At 43.9% G+C, this 17957-nt stretch overlaps 1 long non-coding RNA gene across 4 annotated transcripts; it reads right to left on the bottom strand.

Annotated features, from left to right (window-relative positions):
• Positions 1–211: 211 nt before the first annotated feature.
• On the bottom strand, positions 212–11872 carry Gm35554 (predicted gene, 35554). 4 transcript variants are annotated; one of them, NR_167770.1, is made up of 5 exons: positions 11766–11872; positions 9076–9344; positions 6311–6361; positions 6029–6124; positions 212–369 (listed from the first exon to the last, which is right to left on the bottom strand). It is a non-coding gene; the product is annotated as a predicted gene, 35554 (long non-coding RNA). The 4 variants fall into 4 exon arrangements; NR_167733.1 differs by lacking the exon at positions 6029–6124 and having other exon boundaries at positions 11094–11872; NR_167734.1 differs by lacking the exon at positions 6029–6124.
• Positions 11873–17957: the final 6085 nt, after the last annotated feature.

The following is a 17957-nucleotide window of genomic DNA, read 5'->3' as shown; positions in this document are numbered from 1 at the left end:
CAGGGTCCAAGTGGAAAGCGTCTGGCAGCCCTCCTGCGCCTGCCTGCCCAGAGCATAGGAGGAACTCTGGCTGAACGTGGGCTATCCTCCCTCCCCCTCCTTCCTTTGCCCCCCTTCAGTACCCACAGTGTGCTATGTTTTGTTTCATACAAAACAGCTGAACTGTTTTCTAGGAAGGTGAATTAGGAGACCTGAACAGATAGCAAATCTCTTCAGAGACATAAAAGGGGGATTTATTAGAGTGTCTTCCAGGCTGTGGTCTAGCTAGCCCAACAATGGCTGTCTACTGGTCCAGGAATCCAGTAGTTTTTCAGTTCATGAAGATGGGCATCTCGGCTGGTCTTCAGTAGACACTGGAATCCCGAAGACCTAGAAAGCCAGTGAAGGAATGAGCTTGCCAGTGAGAGCAAGGGCAAGCAAGCAAAGAGCAAAAGTTTCCCTTTTCCATGTTCTTTCTATAGGCTGCCAAGGGAAGGCGTAGCCAGATTAAAGGTGGACCTTTCCATCTCAAATGATCTAGATTACAGGTTGGTCTTCCCACCTTGGAAAACCTGGATTAAAAGTGGGACTTCCCACTTCCCACTTCAAAAGAAAAAAGATCTCACAGGTGTACCCATCAGCTTGGGTTTTACTTCATTTCAGATGAAGTCAAGTTGACAACCAAAAGTTGCCATTACAGGTGGCTGGGACATTTTACATCCCCACCCACAATTTATAAAAAATTCAGTCACTGTGAACATTTGCCAGTGTTTGGTGTGTCACTGTTTTTATTTTAACCATTAAAAAAAAAAAAAAAAAAAAAAGAATTGCCATGGTCATGGTGTCTTGTCACAGTAGTGGAACCCTAACTAAGGCAGCCTGTCTTATTAGCGGTATATCAGACCTCACTGGTCAATAATCCAAAAAGGGTAATCCATTCCTGGTGCTGAGCTTTCCATGTTGAGCCTGTGGTGTCCAGTAGGAGCATTGTTGCCATGTTAGAGGGTATGTCCATTTTAGCTCTGTGTGTGTATGTGTGTGTGTTTATGCATATATGTATATACATACACATATAGATGTAGTAGGCAGGTTTCCATGTAACTTTTTAAGAAGATATTTTATCTTTATTTATCTCTCCCCCTATTTTTTCCTTCACCCTATTCTCCCCCATCACAATTTAACCCTTTCTGTACTATTATTCCCCTTAAAATCTTTATACCATTGTGTCTCATCTCTTCTCCCTTAAGAGCCACTTCCTCAAGAAAATTTAAGTATGCTTCAAGCTTGTAGAGTAAAAGCTGTGGCTGCTTTTGGTTATGTTGCTCTACTGACGCTGCTGCAACAAATCACTACAGCTTCTGTGCTTAGACTATAGAAACATATTTTCTCACAGCATTAAAGGTCAGAAGCGTAAGATCAAAGTGGCTTAGTTAGGATGTCAGTGGTCATGTGTTAAGCATCATGACCAAAAGCAACTTGGGAAGAAAATTGTTGATTTTTCTTTCAATCCTCAGTTCCCACTCCCTCACCAAGAAAGTCATGGTAGGAAGCTGGAGAGGTGCTGCTCACTGGCCCATTCCTATGGCTTTCTTTCTTTTTTTTTTTCTTTCTTTTTTTTTTTTTTTTTTGAACAAAGAATTCTCACGTGAGGAATACCGAATGGCTGAGAAGCACCTGAAAAAATGTTCAACATCCTTAATCATCAGGGAAATGCAAATCAAAACAACCCTCAGATTCCACCTCACACCAGTCAGAATGGCTAAGATCAAAAATTCAGGTTACAGTAGATGCTGGCGAGGATGTGGAGAAAGAGGAACACTCCTCCATTGTTGGTGGGATTGCAGGCTTGTACAACCACTCTGGAAATCAGTCTGGCGGTTCCTCAGAAAATTGGACATAGTACTACCGGAGGATCCAGCAATACCTCTCCTGGGCATATATCCAGAAGATGTCCCAACCGGTAAGAAGGACACATGCTCCACTATGTTCATAGCAGCCTTATTTATAATAGCCAGAAGCTGGAAAGAACCCAGATGCCCCTCAACAGAGGAATGGATACAGAAAATGTGGTACATTTACACAATGGAGTACTACTCAGCTATTAAAAAGAATGAAGTTATGAAATTTCTAGCCAAATGGATGGACCTGGAGGGCATCATCCTGAGTGAGGTAACACATTCACAAAGGAACTCACACAATATGTACTCACTGATAAGTGGATATTAACCCAAAACCTAGGATACCCAAGATATAAGATACAATTTGCTAAACACATGAAACTCAAGAAGAATGAAGACTGAAGTGTGGACACTATGCCCCTCCTTAGAATTGGGAACAAAACACCCATGGAATGAGTTACAGAGACAAAGTTTGGAGCTGAGACGAGAGGATGGACCATGTAGAGACTGCCATATCCAGGGATCCACCCCATAATCAGCTTCCAAACGCTGACACCATTGCATACACTAGCAAGATTTTATCGAAAGGACCCAGATGTAGCTGTCTCTTGTGAGACTATGCCGGGTCCTATGGCTTTCTTAACCGCTTTCGTACATCATCTAGGACCACCTGACAAAATGGACTGGGCCCTCCCACACTGAGCACTAATCAAGAATATGCAGTACAGACGTGCTTAGAGACAAATCTTTTGGAGGCACTTCCTCTATAGAGAGTCACTCTTTTCAAGACTGTAGTTTGTGTCAAGTTGACGTAAAGCTGACACATATGGAAGCCTATCAAGGTTGTTCTTGTGATAGGCAAAAGGAGGGAAGAGAATAAAACTCATCCTTTTGCTCCCACTCGAAGTGCACTCCTAAAAAAAACCACGCATTTATTGTTTTTGTTGAGCTCACTTCCTCTTCCTCATCCTCCTTCTTTTCCTTCTTCTTAAGACAGGGTCTCTCTGTCTCCCAAGTACTGAGATTAAAGGTGTGTGCCACTGTGCCTGGCAAGGACTAATTTACACTTTAATTATTATGTTTCTTAATACGTTATTGTGTGACTGTGTGTGGGCTGGGTATTTTGGGTTTTCTTATTTAGCAATTGAGAGTTTCGAGTTAATGGCAATGGCAATGGGTTGCTTTAACTCAACTGATGTTCCCCGTGTATTGATGACAGAATGTGAGCTATTTGTGCATTTATACTGACAGCACGAGCTATGGTGGTAAACTGTAAATTGTATCTATGTCATTGCATCAGAAACAAAATTTAAACATCATTATTGTCCTGGATGTTGCGCCTAAGGCTGTGGTATACATACTAGGCATGTCATTTACCACTAACCTACCCCCACCCCCAGCATACTACTTAAAACAAAAGTATGATTTAACCAGTTTTCTAGTGAAATATAGACAGATTTTAAAGCTTAAATGAAAGCACATGTTGGGGCTGGAGAGATGGCTGTGCATGTGCTGCACAGATAAAAGATAAATGAAGAAAATTAAATAAAGACATACAGTCGATGCAATATGTGGCTGAGTTAAGGAAGTTAGTGGTTCAGCCAAAGCAATTAAGGAAAAAAAACTGGGTGGGGGGATGGATACCCAGGGGGCCTCCATTCACTCAGAGGAGAAGGGGAGAAGGGATGGGGGAAGGACTGTTTGAGGCACGACCGGGAGCAGGGCAGTGAGTGGGACGCAAAGTGAATAAGTAAATATATATATATGTATATATATATGTATATATATATATATGTATATGTATATATATATGTATATATATGAAGAAATAAGAAAAGAACAAAGTGAGAGTGTTGAAACCGCATACTGAAGTGCAATTGCAATGTATTGCAGTACGTCATTAGAAATAATATTTGTTGTGTCAAAAGCTGAAATATTTTAAACAAAGAATTTGAGAGTTTCTTGTTAATAATTATTTGCTAGAGTAAATTCCTTTTAACTCACATAGAGTGGTTTGAAACAGGACTTGATCTCGCTACTTTGAATTCAGAGCTGTGCACACAGGCATGGGTACTCTTAGGTGAGGAGATGGCTAAAGAAATTCTTTCATTTATGGAATTGGGCTTCGAAATTATGAATAGACTACAGTAAATGCCTTTATAAATGTCTAGGTCTAAGCAGACAATTACTAATGCATGGAAGGCATTCATAATGTGACTGACTGTGATGGGTTCAGTCTTTGGCTAGTACAAAGCCCATACACACAACCGGAGTTGAAAGCAGAGAGAGGTTTGTTACTTGCAACAACCAAGAAGAGTTCTGGGGTAAGGCTCTCCAGTGCGGAAACATTAACAATCACTTAAAGCGGCAGCACGTGGAGGCTTGTCCAGAAGAGGACCTGCTTACAAGTTACACTTCCCAGCATTAGGAGGCAGAGGCAGGAGGATCTCTGTGAGTTCTAGGCCATCCTAGTCTACAGAACTAGCTTCAGGACAGCCAGGGCTACATAGAGAAACCCTGTCTCAAATACATACATACATACATACATACATACATACATACATACATACATACATACATACCAAAAACTAACTAACTAACACTAGCAATATCAGAGATCAATTTATTCACAGTTCGACAAACTGCAACTATGTTTATTTAGCTTTAGATGAGTCATGTGATATAAAAGCTACCACCTAATTAATTCTTTAGGCTCCTTTCCTCTGACAGGATCTCCAGGCTTACACAGAAATGCTGTCACGATGATTAATCCTTGTTGTTAACTCATTGCATTGAGAAATGCCTAAAAAACTTGGCAAAGCACACCCCTGCGTGTGACTGCGAGGGTGTTTTCTCAGAGGAGACAAGCATGTGAGTCAGTGAGTTGGGTGGGGAAGACCCACTCTGAATGTCGGTGCTATGGTTCAAAAGGCTAGAGAACAATGGGGAATAAAAGCAGGAAGGGGAGGCCTGAGTCAACATATACTAAGCTCTCTCTCGAGTGGATACGCACTGAGCACCCTGCTCATCTCTGTGAACCTCATCCCTGTGGACATCAGATTCTACTCTCTTCCGGCTTGACTGTGGGCTTTCGCCAGCCACTTGCTAAGATGCTCACGGGCATCCAGCCTTCATCTGGGGCTGTGCCATGATCCCCTTTGTTCTGAGATTTCTACTGAGACCAAACTTGCTCAGTTCCCCAGCTCCCCAGCCAGCAGTCAGGCATTGTAGGGCTATTTAGCCTTCGATGTTATAAACGAATCGAATACATCCTCCTATAATTATGTGTACATCTATTGGTTCTGTCCCTCTGGAGAACGGAGACTAAAGAAGTTGGAAGTTTGAGTTAAAATTTTAACATCATGGTGCAGATGTTTAGATCTTCTACATCTATTAAAGAAATACCCCGGACCCACCTAATGTACTTAATGATTAGTTTTTATCATGATGGCTAATGTTCTAGCTAGGTTAGGTTAGAAGTCTGGATTTAAAATAAGAAAGATGCAGCCATGGTAATGTACACTGATAATCCCAGCATTCAGTAGGCTGAAACATGGAATCAAGAGTTCAAGGCTGGCCTGGGCTACATAGCAAGACCGTGCCAAAGCAATGAAATATTCAAGAAAATGGCTTCCCCAACTGAACTTTGTTTTACAGTTCAGTGTTTCTGATGGTAGTTTTGTTTGTTTGTTTGGTTTGATTTGGTTTGGTTTGGTTTGGTTTGGTTTAGCCTTGTATTCCTGGCAAAGGTTCTGTGTAAATGCTCTCACTCCCACACTTGAAACAGGTCATCATCTTCCTCAATAGCTATGTCCTTTCTCTGTCTCTGTGCCTCTGGATTCCCAGACTGCCTTTATTTTCCTTGAAGGGAAGTAAATATTTTCCCTCCAAAGAGTGGGATGACTACCTGTGCTTTCTTGTCATAAAAAGGGTTTGTGAGAGAACCTTTACAAATACCTGCTAATGACCACAAAACTGCAGTATTTAAGGGGCAATAGCAATCTACTAAGCCTTCTTCAAACAAAAGGTTAGGCTTCTAGTATGCATTGCTACATCCTATCAGATTCTCTGTATGGTTGCACATTAGTCATAGATGGGGAAAGGTACAGACCTCTTTAGAGCTGGATAACTTTGAAGACTCTTGTAAATACCTTGCATTGTGTGTAAAGGAAGTCTGAGGCCCGGACTAAAGGCACTTGCCATACAAAGTTGATGACCCATGTTTGATGCCTGGAGCCCACACAGAGCTGGAAGGAGAGAACAAACTCCTTCACAAAGTTGTTCTCTGACCTCCACATTCATGATGTGGCATGTGTGTGCCCTCAAACGCACATCCTGCGCACATACGCAAGCACACTCCCATAATAATAATAATAATAATAATAATGATAATAATAATGATAAAATTAAAAATAAAAGAATGTTCATAATACCTTTGCTTATTTCAAGGTTTTCTTCTCACGTTTCTTCCCAGCATATTTTAACTGTAAGAATTTGAAATCCGAGAAGAGAAATTTGTACATCAAGGTTATGACAGCCAATGGAATTAATTGTGCAATATCAGGCTGTATTGAATGAGATAAATTTTACATTACCTAAATTTTTTGCATGCTCTAATAACACATACACTATATTAATATATGCGGACTCCTACTCATCTCCATGGGGTACTTAGACAAAGAGATGAATTCCCTCCATTGGTCTTGGGGACAGAGAGCCTATACTTGGCGCCAGACAGGCATAGCCCAGAGAGCCGTGCCCCTGGAACCCAGTGTTTGGATTCTGTAGAAATACATCTAATAGCTTGTGTCCTCCATTTACTCTTAAAGACACCATTAAGAGGCAAACATACAGAACTGAAATTGTGTGACTTGGAGGCCTGGAGTGCACTCACTTCAGTTCAGCTTCTACTCCCTCCACCACGGTCCACCCTTGAAAGACTTTCAATGCAAACAGAAGGCTTCCCTTCCCTTCCCCGAATGTTCCATTCCAGAAGGACACATTCTTATACTCTATTCTCTTTTCTTGGAGTTCCTGGGAATCGAAATCTCCAGGAGGAGCCCACCCCAAGCCACTTGCCTTTTTTTTTTTTTTTTTTTTTTTAACTTTCCCAGCCAATCTTATTTCCATTAAGGGCCAGTAGCCCTGCCTTTGGTTGCAGACCTCATTTAAAACACACACACACACACACACACACACACACACACACACACATACACACACACACACACACATCGAAAAGACAAGATCATATGGGAGTTAAGAAGATATGCATGGGCAGACTATTTGAATTAAAAGCAATTTGTAGCTCAGAAAGATGACGGACTGTGCACAGGGCTTCTCACCTGCTCACTGGTGGAGCCAGGAATAGAACCCATGGAGCAAGCAGACTGTGACCGTCACTTCTGGGTAACTGTCTCATGTGACATAGTCTCAGCTTAATGAAGCCTCACCTCTTGCCACCCAACTAAGTGAAACCCTGCTGCGTGAGTTTAGCCTTGATACCTGATCACTCTCCATATCTGACCAGATTCTTCTTCTCCTACCTCCAGATGACGTCTGAGCAAGTATCCTGTTGGATCGGCTCAGCCAGAATCTTAGGACTTTGGTGACTGTCTCAGTGACCTCGTACCTACTGTTGCTAGCTATAAATGTCCAGTTTTCTTTATTCAGAATTGAGCCCTGTTTCTCTTTCTTAGAATAAAACTCCATCATAATATACTACATGCTCATCTTCATAGTCTAATGTCTTCTTAGCTATTGTCTCTTGGGCTCTTATGTCTTTTGTATTTTGCTATTGTTTCTTGTTGACACAGTGTCTCAGTGTCTTGTAACCTAGGCTGGCCTAGAATTTACTATGTAGCTTGACTGGGAACTCCTGACAATCCTCCTGTCTCAGCCTGTTGAGAGGTGAGATTGCACTTGAGTCACCATGCCTTCTTCCAGTCTGCCTTTGAATAAGTGTTTCCAATTACCATTAGTTTACCACACAGCCCATGGAGATTCTCCAGGCAGGCTAGTCTAATCTCAAGAGCCCTTTAAGAGCAGTCAGTAGCAGAAGTCAGGAAGATCCAAGATGTACGGGAGTTTGATACACAACACTTCTCCGCTGTAGTACGTGAGAGTAGTTAAGAGCAGAGAACTTTCACTTCAATGACTGCAAGGAACTGGATTTTCCCAGGAACCGGAGTGGCTCCAGAGGAAGCAACGGGTCCATATAAAACCACCAGGTAAAACCCAGTTAATCTTAACTTTGCCTCAGACACGAGAGCCTAAGCAAAGAATCTATCCACACCCCTCAAATTTCTCCTCTACACAACTGTGAGATAAACATAGAGTTTAAAGCTGTTGAATTTGTTCAGCAATCCGAGTGTATGTTAAAGTTTCTTTTTCTACAGTATTATATTAGGTATCCCCACAGCCTGACAGGACAAAGGTCCTTCTGCTTGTCTTGTGAGGGCTGGAGTGGTTTAAAGGGGATCAAGGAATTTGAGATAAGCTCTCACCTCTGGTAATCGTAAGCCCATCACCACTGCTGAGTGCGTGCTAGAAGACAGGCTGACTGAGAAAACGAAATAAAAAGGAAACATGATTGCCCCTAGGTATGGTAAAGGAGAAAGTTTATCGTGGATAAAAGGGAGAGCATAGCCAGAAGCAGGGGCTGCTGGGAGAGTCCAGAGTGGTCAGGACCCTGAGCCCTGTGAGAAGACTTGGGAGAGGAGAGAGAGGAGAACCAGGTGCAGCAGCCAGAAGGCCCAAAAGAGGGCAGATGAAAAGACCAGGTAACCAAGAAGGTTGGATTACAGGGGGAAGGGCAGCTGGGGAAGTGGGAGCCCAGCCCTTGGGCTGGAGAAGTTTAGGGTAGAGGTAGCAGACTGGAGGGCCCTGTAATAAGCTAGGAGACACTGGCAGACAAGTCTGCTTTGATATGTTAAATTCATGCCTCAGCCATTTGGATTGTCTCAGGTTTGAAACCCAATACAGGCGTTGTAACTAGATGCCTGAGTTTGTTACTTGGCTTGATTCTTGATGGCCATAAGCTATGGAGAGATCTCTTATTTAATAGGTGAAGAAATGGTGGCCTAATAAGGTAAGGGGGTGGTTGGAGGTGGTGGTGCAGAGGTTCAAATCAGTTGTTCGATCCATATGGCTTTGTGCTCATGGTACCCAATGTTCTTGTACTTATTGTTGTACTTACCTTGTATTTATTGTTGTGACGGCTATAACAAGGACCACAGGTTGAATGTCTTAAACAACAGAAAGTTGTCTTTCATTTCTGATGTAGTAAGTCCTAGATCATGTTTAGTGGTGTTGAATGCTTCTGGGGACAGAGTCAGATGTTTCTCTGATTCTCTCTGGCTTCTGGGAACTTGTTGATAATCCTTGCTATTCTTTGGTCCATAGACCTGTCAACTGATCTCCTGCCTTCATTTTCATGTATCATTCTTCCCAGGTATGCCTTAAGCCCTAGGGAAAAATTTCGTATTTCTTAGGAGCACAGGTATATGAGATTAGGACTCATACTAATGACCTCATTTTAATTGGGACCACCTTCCAAGACCCTTTCTCCAAATGAATGGTATTCATAGATCCAGAGAGGACTCGATGTGCTTGCAGAGAACACAGTACAACCCCATCCTGAACCTCAAACTGTGGTTCTTATGTGGTTCTTTGCAGCTGTGCATTGCTTTGCCCCATTAATCTCTAACATGGAGATTGGTATCCACATGCAAACCCTCAGAAGTATCAAAGGGAACCTGGGTTTTCTTCTCTTGCCTGTCCAGTCATCCTGTTTCTTAGCACTCTATCCCATGCCTGTAGGCACTTTTGGCCTCTTCGAATCCTATAGAAAGGAAGTTGTCAAATGCTCCTGAGGGGTCTTCTGCTTGGTTCTCTTGTCTCTGATCTATCTCTGCCATGCACAGCTGAGGGCAGAGAGGCCTCTGGTTGCTTCTGGCCCAGAGGGCAGCTTCAGGGTAGATTAGGCTTCTTAGGAGGAAAGGGGAATCTGGACCCAAGTCAGAAGTTAGACAAACATTAATGACTTCACTTGACCTTCCTGGCAGAGTGCCTGTTAATGGGAAGATACTCTGTTATTTATCCTCTCTTTGCTCCCAGCCAGGCTATAAGTATGCTAAGGATTTTATGTATAGATTTATACATCATTTTCATTGTCATAATTTTATGCTTGCACCGTATTCTGCAGTTTGTACAACATTTTCTCCTCACATTTGACCTTTGCTGAGAGTCATCTCCTTCCATTTTGTAGGTGGACAAGTCGACCTGTTTTAAAGCCATCCATATTTGATAGGGATTGTATTAATTTTGCATCGCTGCCTGTGAGATCATACTAAGACAGAGACAACTTACTTAAGGTCATAGTTGCAGAGGGATTTGAGAGCATGTCAGGGAAGACCTGTGGCATGTCTCTGTATCGTGAATCATGATGGGTGTTCATGCAGTCATAGACTAAAGAACACAGAGGACAGGCTGGACCTAAGAGCTGGCCTGAATGACTGGCCCTCAATTACACGGACTTGAGGGAACAGCAAGGGTTTGATGTTTGGGGGCTAGGGAATTAGGAAGTCGCTGGTAAACAGAAGCCCCGCATGACAGATGACTTCAACCCAGCTACCCACAGTGGCAATGCAGTTTCACTGCAGGCAGCTGTCATTCCATGGGACAGAAAGGGCAAATGACCTCCAGGGATACCCAGGTAGAGGGCCACAGTGACCCTGTAGTTATCTCCTTGTGCCTTGGAACAGGTGGCCTGTTACACTGAACCAAAAGCGAGAAAGGGAAAGGGGTAAAAACACTTTCTGTGCATATGATGTCACCTGTTGGTACTGAAGCAGTCACTAACCTGATAGGACTGGGTAGAAGCCAAGACTTGCACTCTTCAGGGACACCTCCCACCTCTAGATCCCTCTACCCACCCCTGTATCCAGGGTCTTGACATATAACCCAGGTTTGCAATCTGCTTGCCTTGGCCTTCCATATGCTGGGGTCACACGTGTGTGCCACACCCAACTCAATCCTGCGCATTGCCTGCTCTGTCCCAGAGCGCTATGTAGGTATGCCTTTGTGGAAGCCAGGCAGGCCTCCTTTCCCCTTTTCTCACAGCGTCCAGTCCCTTTCCTTAGACTTGGGCTACACATAGTTTAATGTCATTCCAAATTCCAGCCCCTGTTGTCTTTTAGTTGAGCGGGATCTCACCCTGAAGCTAGGTCCTCCAGACTCCCAAAGGCCAGAGGTGGAGCTTTGAAGCTTCTTCTTAAAGGAACTCCTGAGTTTTGCTAAAACAAGGAAGTGTGGAGGCAGAGCAAGAGCCTGATGATTGGCATAGACATCACTAGAGAGAGAAAACTCAATGTTTTGAGTCTCCTCCAACAGGGAAAAAGTAAAGCTTCCAGCTTGTTATATTTTCTTTCCAAAGATTTCGTTCAAGAGCCCTATTACACATTATGGTTTTCCCATCATATTTATGAGGGAATTGAAGCTCCATAGGGTTAAATAACCAGTCCAAGTCTCATGGTAAGAAAGAAACAGAACTAAGCCATAGGCTGTGGCTCTCACAGTAGCAAGCACCTAGTTGCTTCTAGATGTCAGGCAGACATTGTCTAATCCTGAGAAATGAGTCTCACTGGACTTACATAGGAGTTGACAAACAGGCTTAGCAAGGTTAAGGGTCCTGCCTAGGGACATCTGCAGGATGTGGCACGATTCAAGAGGAGATTGGAAGGTCCGCAGAAAGCTTTTCATCTTCTGGTCTCCTCCAGGGCAGAGAAGGAACATCAGGCATGTGGTACTTCAGAAACCTTGTCCCTAGTGTCTCAGTGTTCTGTACCCATCATGGGCTCTGTTGAGATGTATCCATGTCTCTCCTACCTTCCACATACAGCTTTGTCAATGCCATCTGCCCTGGGGTCAGCAGGACCATCTCACCACCTCTTCTTCATGCTTGTAATAGTTCCATCAGAAGCCTGGTCCACTGTAGAATCACTCAGGTTGCAGGTTCTCATTCCACATCCCCCCCTAGCAACAACTCCTTATATGTTCCACATTCTACAACCCTTCTCTGGAATGTCAATCACTGCACCCCCACCTTGCCCTTTCATGCTGAATGTCCTCACTACCTGTTTGTGTTAATTTTCTACACCAGCCCCCCAATTGCCCCAAGACAGGGTTTCTCTGTATATCCCTAGCCATCCTGGAACTTGCTTTGTTCAAGGCCAGGCTGGTCTTGAACTCAGAGAGATTTCATATGCCTCTGCCTCTCAAGTGCTGAAATTAAAGGTGTGTACCACCACCACTAGGCTTGTATTGATGTTCTAAAAGAAGGCACTACTGGATGGGACAAGCTTTCATTTTGTGGAGTGCTTCTTTGTCTTGTAGGCACGTAGCACCTTCTGACCACCTGTCTGGTGCATACTAGGTGTGTTCTCTAGTGAAATGCCAATGGCCCGTAACTCTTCCTGGCTCCCCACTGTGAGTTTTCCCCTCTTGTATCTTGTAGTCCTCTCTGGAAACGGTGATATTTTATCCAGAGGCTTCTGCCTACTCAGCCTGGAGTAAAGTAGGCATCTTCCTAATGCCTTCTTGACGCTTCCAGGTCATTTTGTGATCCTTCCTTCCTTACAGTTCCAAGCCAAGCTGAAAGACAAGTTATCAGATCCCCATGCCCAGTCACCAGTCACAATCATCTGCTGATCCCCACATCCGCCCTCTAATTTCCTGTAGAGTACGCGCTGGCTCTTTGGGAGCCTCATCAACCAACACCTTTGTACTACTTAGGGATTATCACGTCTACCAAGATGTCATTGCAGTACCCTTTGTCTCCAACCTCATTTTTGATGCTTTTGCCTGTTTCCCTACTTTAGACACCCACTCTCTATCTGGCCTTAGATTGTACCATCCAGGGACAATAACCAATCAAGTTGGTTGCAAATGCCCTAGTTTCTGACCATCTCTTCTGTGTCTTCCAGTTCACCCCCTGGCAACCTCTGAACGTGATAATTCTGAGTATACCAGGAACTTTTTTCTTACCCTTCCCCACACCCTTGCATTGCTCCTGGATAAACTGGGGCCATGAGGCCACTCCTGAATGGAATAAATCTCTTTGGGGAGGTGGTGGTCAGGGTTTTGTTCTGTAACTAAGTGGCCTGGAGGCTTTCCTCCCTCCACAGTCGCAGATGTGCGAGGATTATGACCCATGAAGCACAACTGGCTGCAAATCTTCCTTTCAAGGGCTACTCTCTGGCTGCGCATGCTTATGTTCTCCCATAGGGTATCCGAGAGAAATATTTGGTGTTTCCTCTTGTCCCCAAGGCATCTGCAGAATTAGCTTCTCTTTTCCGAGTCACCCTCCAATGGGAAGCCTACCCTGGTTCTCTCGTTTGAACTTGGGATCCACCCTAATATGTCACCTCTTTTCGGCTATTGTGCTGACCACTGAGATGTTGCACCTTCCCCTGGCTATTTATTCCCCTAGAACGGAGACTCTGCAAAGGCAGGGGATTTTGTTCACCTCAAGCCAGTGCCAGAACAAGGCTTGGCCCTTATATGGCTATCGAGAAGAATTTGTTGTGTGAGAACCAAGTGCTAAGACTGCTTTCTGAACGCACGTCAGGCAGGCTTCTCACTACTCTGTGTCATCTCAAAATGTATCATAGGTACAAATTACATTTGTATACGTTTGGGTTTGAGACTTTTCTGGGGGTGGGTACTAGTGGGGTACAAGGAAAAAATTCCACAAAATACCTTTGACAGTGTGTCTTAGTTAGGATTTTACTGCTGTGAACAGACACCATGACCGAGGCAACTCTTTTTTTTTTTTTTTTTTTTTTTTTTTTTTTTTTGGAGACAGGGTTTCTCTGTGTAGCCCTGGCTGTCCTGGAACTCACTTTGTAGACCAGGCTGGCCTCGAACTCAGAAATCCGCCTGCCTCAGCCTCCCGAGTGCTGGGATTAAAGGCATGCGCCACCACGCTCAGCTATTGAAGCAACTCTTATAAGGACAATATTTAACTGGGGCTGGCTCAGAGGTTCAGTCCATTATCATCAAGGTGGGAACTTGGTGGCATCCAGGCAGGCATAATACAGCTGGAGCTGATATTTCTACATCTTCATCTAAAGGCTGCTAGCAGAATACTTGCTAGGGCAGCAAGGATGAGGGTCTTAAAGCCCACACCCACAGTGACACACCTATGCCATCAAGGCCACACCTTCTAATAGTGCCATTCCCTGGGCTGAACATATACAAACTATTATACAGTGTATTGACAATTCACAAACTGGACCAACTGATCTTTTAAAAGCAGACAAATGTTTCATGTTGTGCTGACAAAATGAAGACACGGGATCTGACTCAGTGCTTTCCCATTTCTTTTTTCTTCCTCCTTCCCCATCTTACTCTCTCACTTCTTCTGTGCATCTTTTCTTTATTCTACCCTCCCTCTCATCCTCCTTGCTTCTCATTTTATTATTCGTACTCCTCTGACCCCTTTTTTCCTCTCTTTAGCTTTTTCAAAGAACAAAGCAAATTATGTTTTGGAAGGAATTTTAATTTCCAAGGCACAGGAAAAAAACGAAATTGTCCCCACTCCCGAGTTTCCCTTGAGCATCTGTACTTTAATGAAATAAATGGCCTGGAGAAAACTGGGAAGTGTGGAGGTCAGGTGATGGGTCCATCGTGTCTGGCTTCTCTCCCTCCTTCTGTTTGGACTCTGTATCTCTAGGGGATGGATCAGGCCAGGAAACTTGGCCCTAGCCCCTTGTCTCCTGCTACTTATGAAATCGAAATAATTGACAGGTGAGCTCAGAGACCTTGAAAAAAAAATGGAGGAAGGAGGGAACAATTCCTCAGAACTGGATCATGAAGCTGGTACAAAAACAGAGCCCTCTTCTTGAATGCCAAGTTTTATTTTCAAGAGGCGTTGGCCTAGGGGAACCCAGTTTTCTCTCCCTTCTCAATAAATTGATCCCAAACAGCTGTAGGTGATAGAACAAGGGAGCGGTTTTGTTTCATGTTGAACTACCAGATTCTGGTGGCATTTGTCAAGCAGCTGTGGAGGCAGCATGAAAAGCACATGACTTAGGTTTAGTTCACACTCAGCTTCCTCCTTCAAGCGTGCTCTTGCCTCTGGAACCTTGGGTATATTGCATATATCCTTAGTGTCCATTTCCATTGCTGGAAACGGATAGTGCTATCTTCCTTACTGAACCTTTTTAAGAACTGCACTGCAGCAGTGACAGTGATGTATAGGAAGGAAGATGGCCATGAATCTGGATGCTCTGGTATCTTATATGTGTTGTTAGATGTTGTGATGGTTTGTATATCCTTGGGCCAGGGAGTGGCACCATCGGAAGGTGTGGCCTTGTTGGAATGGGTGTGACCTGGTTGGAATGGGTGTGTCACTGTGGGTATGGGTATAAGATCCTTACCCTAGTTGCCTGGAAGGCAGTCTTCCACTACCAGCCTTTGGATGAAGACATAGAACTCTCAGCTCCTCCTGCGCCATGCCTGCCTGGATACTGCCATGTCCCCACCTTGATGATAATGGACTGAACCTCTGAACCTGTAAGCCAGCCCCAATTAAATGTCCTTTTTTTTTTTTTTTTTAATAAGACTTGCCTTGGTCATGGTGTCTGTTCATAGCAGTAAAACCCTAAGACAGATGTATTCACTGGCAGGCAACCTGGAAAAATGGTGGTCATCTGATGGACACTGGGTACCTTACCATTTAGTATTGCTTACATGTAGATATGTTCAGGGCCAAACACTGGGATTGGATAAACAATTAGGAGCCTTACTCCTAGATATTATAGATTCTTCTTCTCTTGGCAGCCACTGAATGCCTGGAATTCTTCATTTAGGGGTGGGACCTCGTGAAATTTCTCCCACCTCCATTGGCATGTTATGCAGGTTTTGTTTAGGCAACCATGCCGTTTAGATTTCATGTGTGTAGCATTCCAGGCATGTCTGGAAGACACTATCTCACTGCAACCTTTTAAGCAGCATTATCACCTAGCTCTGTTAAGAGACTATGAATTGGGGACCATGAACATTTACAGCACAGTATTTCAGGCCATTTCTCTGTTGTGAGACAGAGAAGATTCAGCCACTTTTGATGTGCAAAGATAGCATCAAGATGCATCCAGGTACAGAATGGAGGGCCATTAAAATGACTTAGGCTATCACCGAAGAAAGAAATGGCTTCTGAAGGGTAGTACCTTCCCAGGCCAGGTAGGTTTCTCATTTACACTGTATGTCTCACAAGGCTGGCCTGAGGTTCTACTCAGGCTCGGTTCTAGTGGTTGTTCCATCGTGGCTTTTGTTCTCACACTCACAAAACCTAGATACAGGGCTGAATATGTGGCTCGGTTACTAAAGAGCTCTCTTAGCATGCCTAAGAGCCCTGGATCCTTTCCTGTAAATTATATTGATAAATTGTCATATGCCATAGTGTGTTAAAAGTGACCCCCCCCCCTTGAAATACAGAAGGCTCTCCTTTGTTACCTTGAAAACCCCCATGCTGAGCAGGCTGGGTCCGTGTCTATGTAACAGGGAGAGGGAAAAGAGTAACTAATAAGGGCATTAAAAACAGTATGTCCTTGAAGGTGAACCATTTCTCACACAGGTGACTAGCATTTACTCCATGCCATAAAAATGTTCACAGTGGGAAGAGAGAGTGGAAAGTTCATGCCAAGCTAGAGAACTCCTCACCCAGGGACCCAGCAGACTGCCTCTGCTTCCTCATTGATTTCTGTTGGATATTTGTGAGCCCTGACTTGACGCTACCTTTGATTTCTCTCTCAATCAGGCTGCTCCAGTCCATTTCTGTTGAAGGTTGTAAACTCTTAACTGGATGGTGCCCTGTAATATGTTGCTTTTTCTGTCTCTCTGTAGTGACTTGAATAGACATGCTCCCACATGTTCACAGATTTGAATAATTGATCCTCAGGGGGGGTGAAGTTACTTGATAGGAATTAGGAGGTGTGGCCTTGTTGGAGGAAGTGTGTCACTGGGGATATAGGCTTTGAGGTTTCAAATGTTCAAGCCAGGCCCAGTGGCTGTTTCCTTCTGCACATATCCTATATGTGTTGTCAGATGACTTACACATGGGCACACAAGCTCACGCTTGCACATGCATGTGCACAAGCACACACATTATGTTTTTATGTAGCTCAGAGTAACATAAAACTCCGAAGTCTTCTGTGTCAACCCCCTGAGTGCTGGGATTACAGGCGTGTGCCATTATACCCAGCTTGCATAGGATAGATATTGTGCCAAATACTTTCTTTATCAACCCCACAGAAAGGAAGGCTGAAATCTCCCTAGGGTCATTTTCTAAAACTTACAAGAATGAAGGATAACAGGAGCAGAGTCCATGTAGTTTTTCTGAGAAAAGGAGGAGAAGGAGGAGGAGGAGGAGGAGGAAGAGGAGGGCACCAGGAGATAACTGACTTATTTGTAGTCCCTTTTCCTATTTTTTTAAAGTCTGAGAACATATCAGACAGCAAATATATCCTGAGACAATATCGGCTGCTAGACAGCTCATGAAAGCTTTGTGAACTGCAACTGGTCAACAATGTCTGACCTGGACACAGGGAAAGGCAAGCGTGGGAAACTCTGCTGGCATTTGTCTGCAGAGACAATCAACCTACAGAACAAGGCAAATCAGGTAGGAACTGGGACAAAATGATTTTTTGATGTTCCCCCGAGAGGATCAGAGCTTCTGTTCCTAGTTGCAAATATTCCAGCTGGTCCTATGCATATCATATATGCATGAAACTCTATTCGTATGAGTGGAATGGCTTATGAAGTGGACCCAGTGGACTGAATAATTGAAAAAACTGCTCTGCAGAGGGCAGAGCTGGGAGCTTTGGACAGGAGGGCTAAACCACTTAGTGCTTTGAGGTGCCCTGATCATCTATGTTCCGGATGTGCCTCTTGGTCTCTAAAGTAGAGAGCTGGGTTTCATTGCCTGGAATGATAACCTGGGGAGGTAGGACTATCAACACACACACACACACACACACACACACACACACACACAATTGTTTTGCTGGCAATTTGGGA

This window comes from Mus musculus, chromosome 19 (assembly GCF_000001635.26).
Source record: "Mus musculus strain C57BL/6J chromosome 19, GRCm38.p6 C57BL/6J".
Taxonomy (NCBI): domain Eukaryota; kingdom Metazoa; phylum Chordata; class Mammalia; order Rodentia; family Muridae; genus Mus; species Mus musculus.
This window is presented reverse-complemented; position numbering and strand designations above follow the sequence as displayed.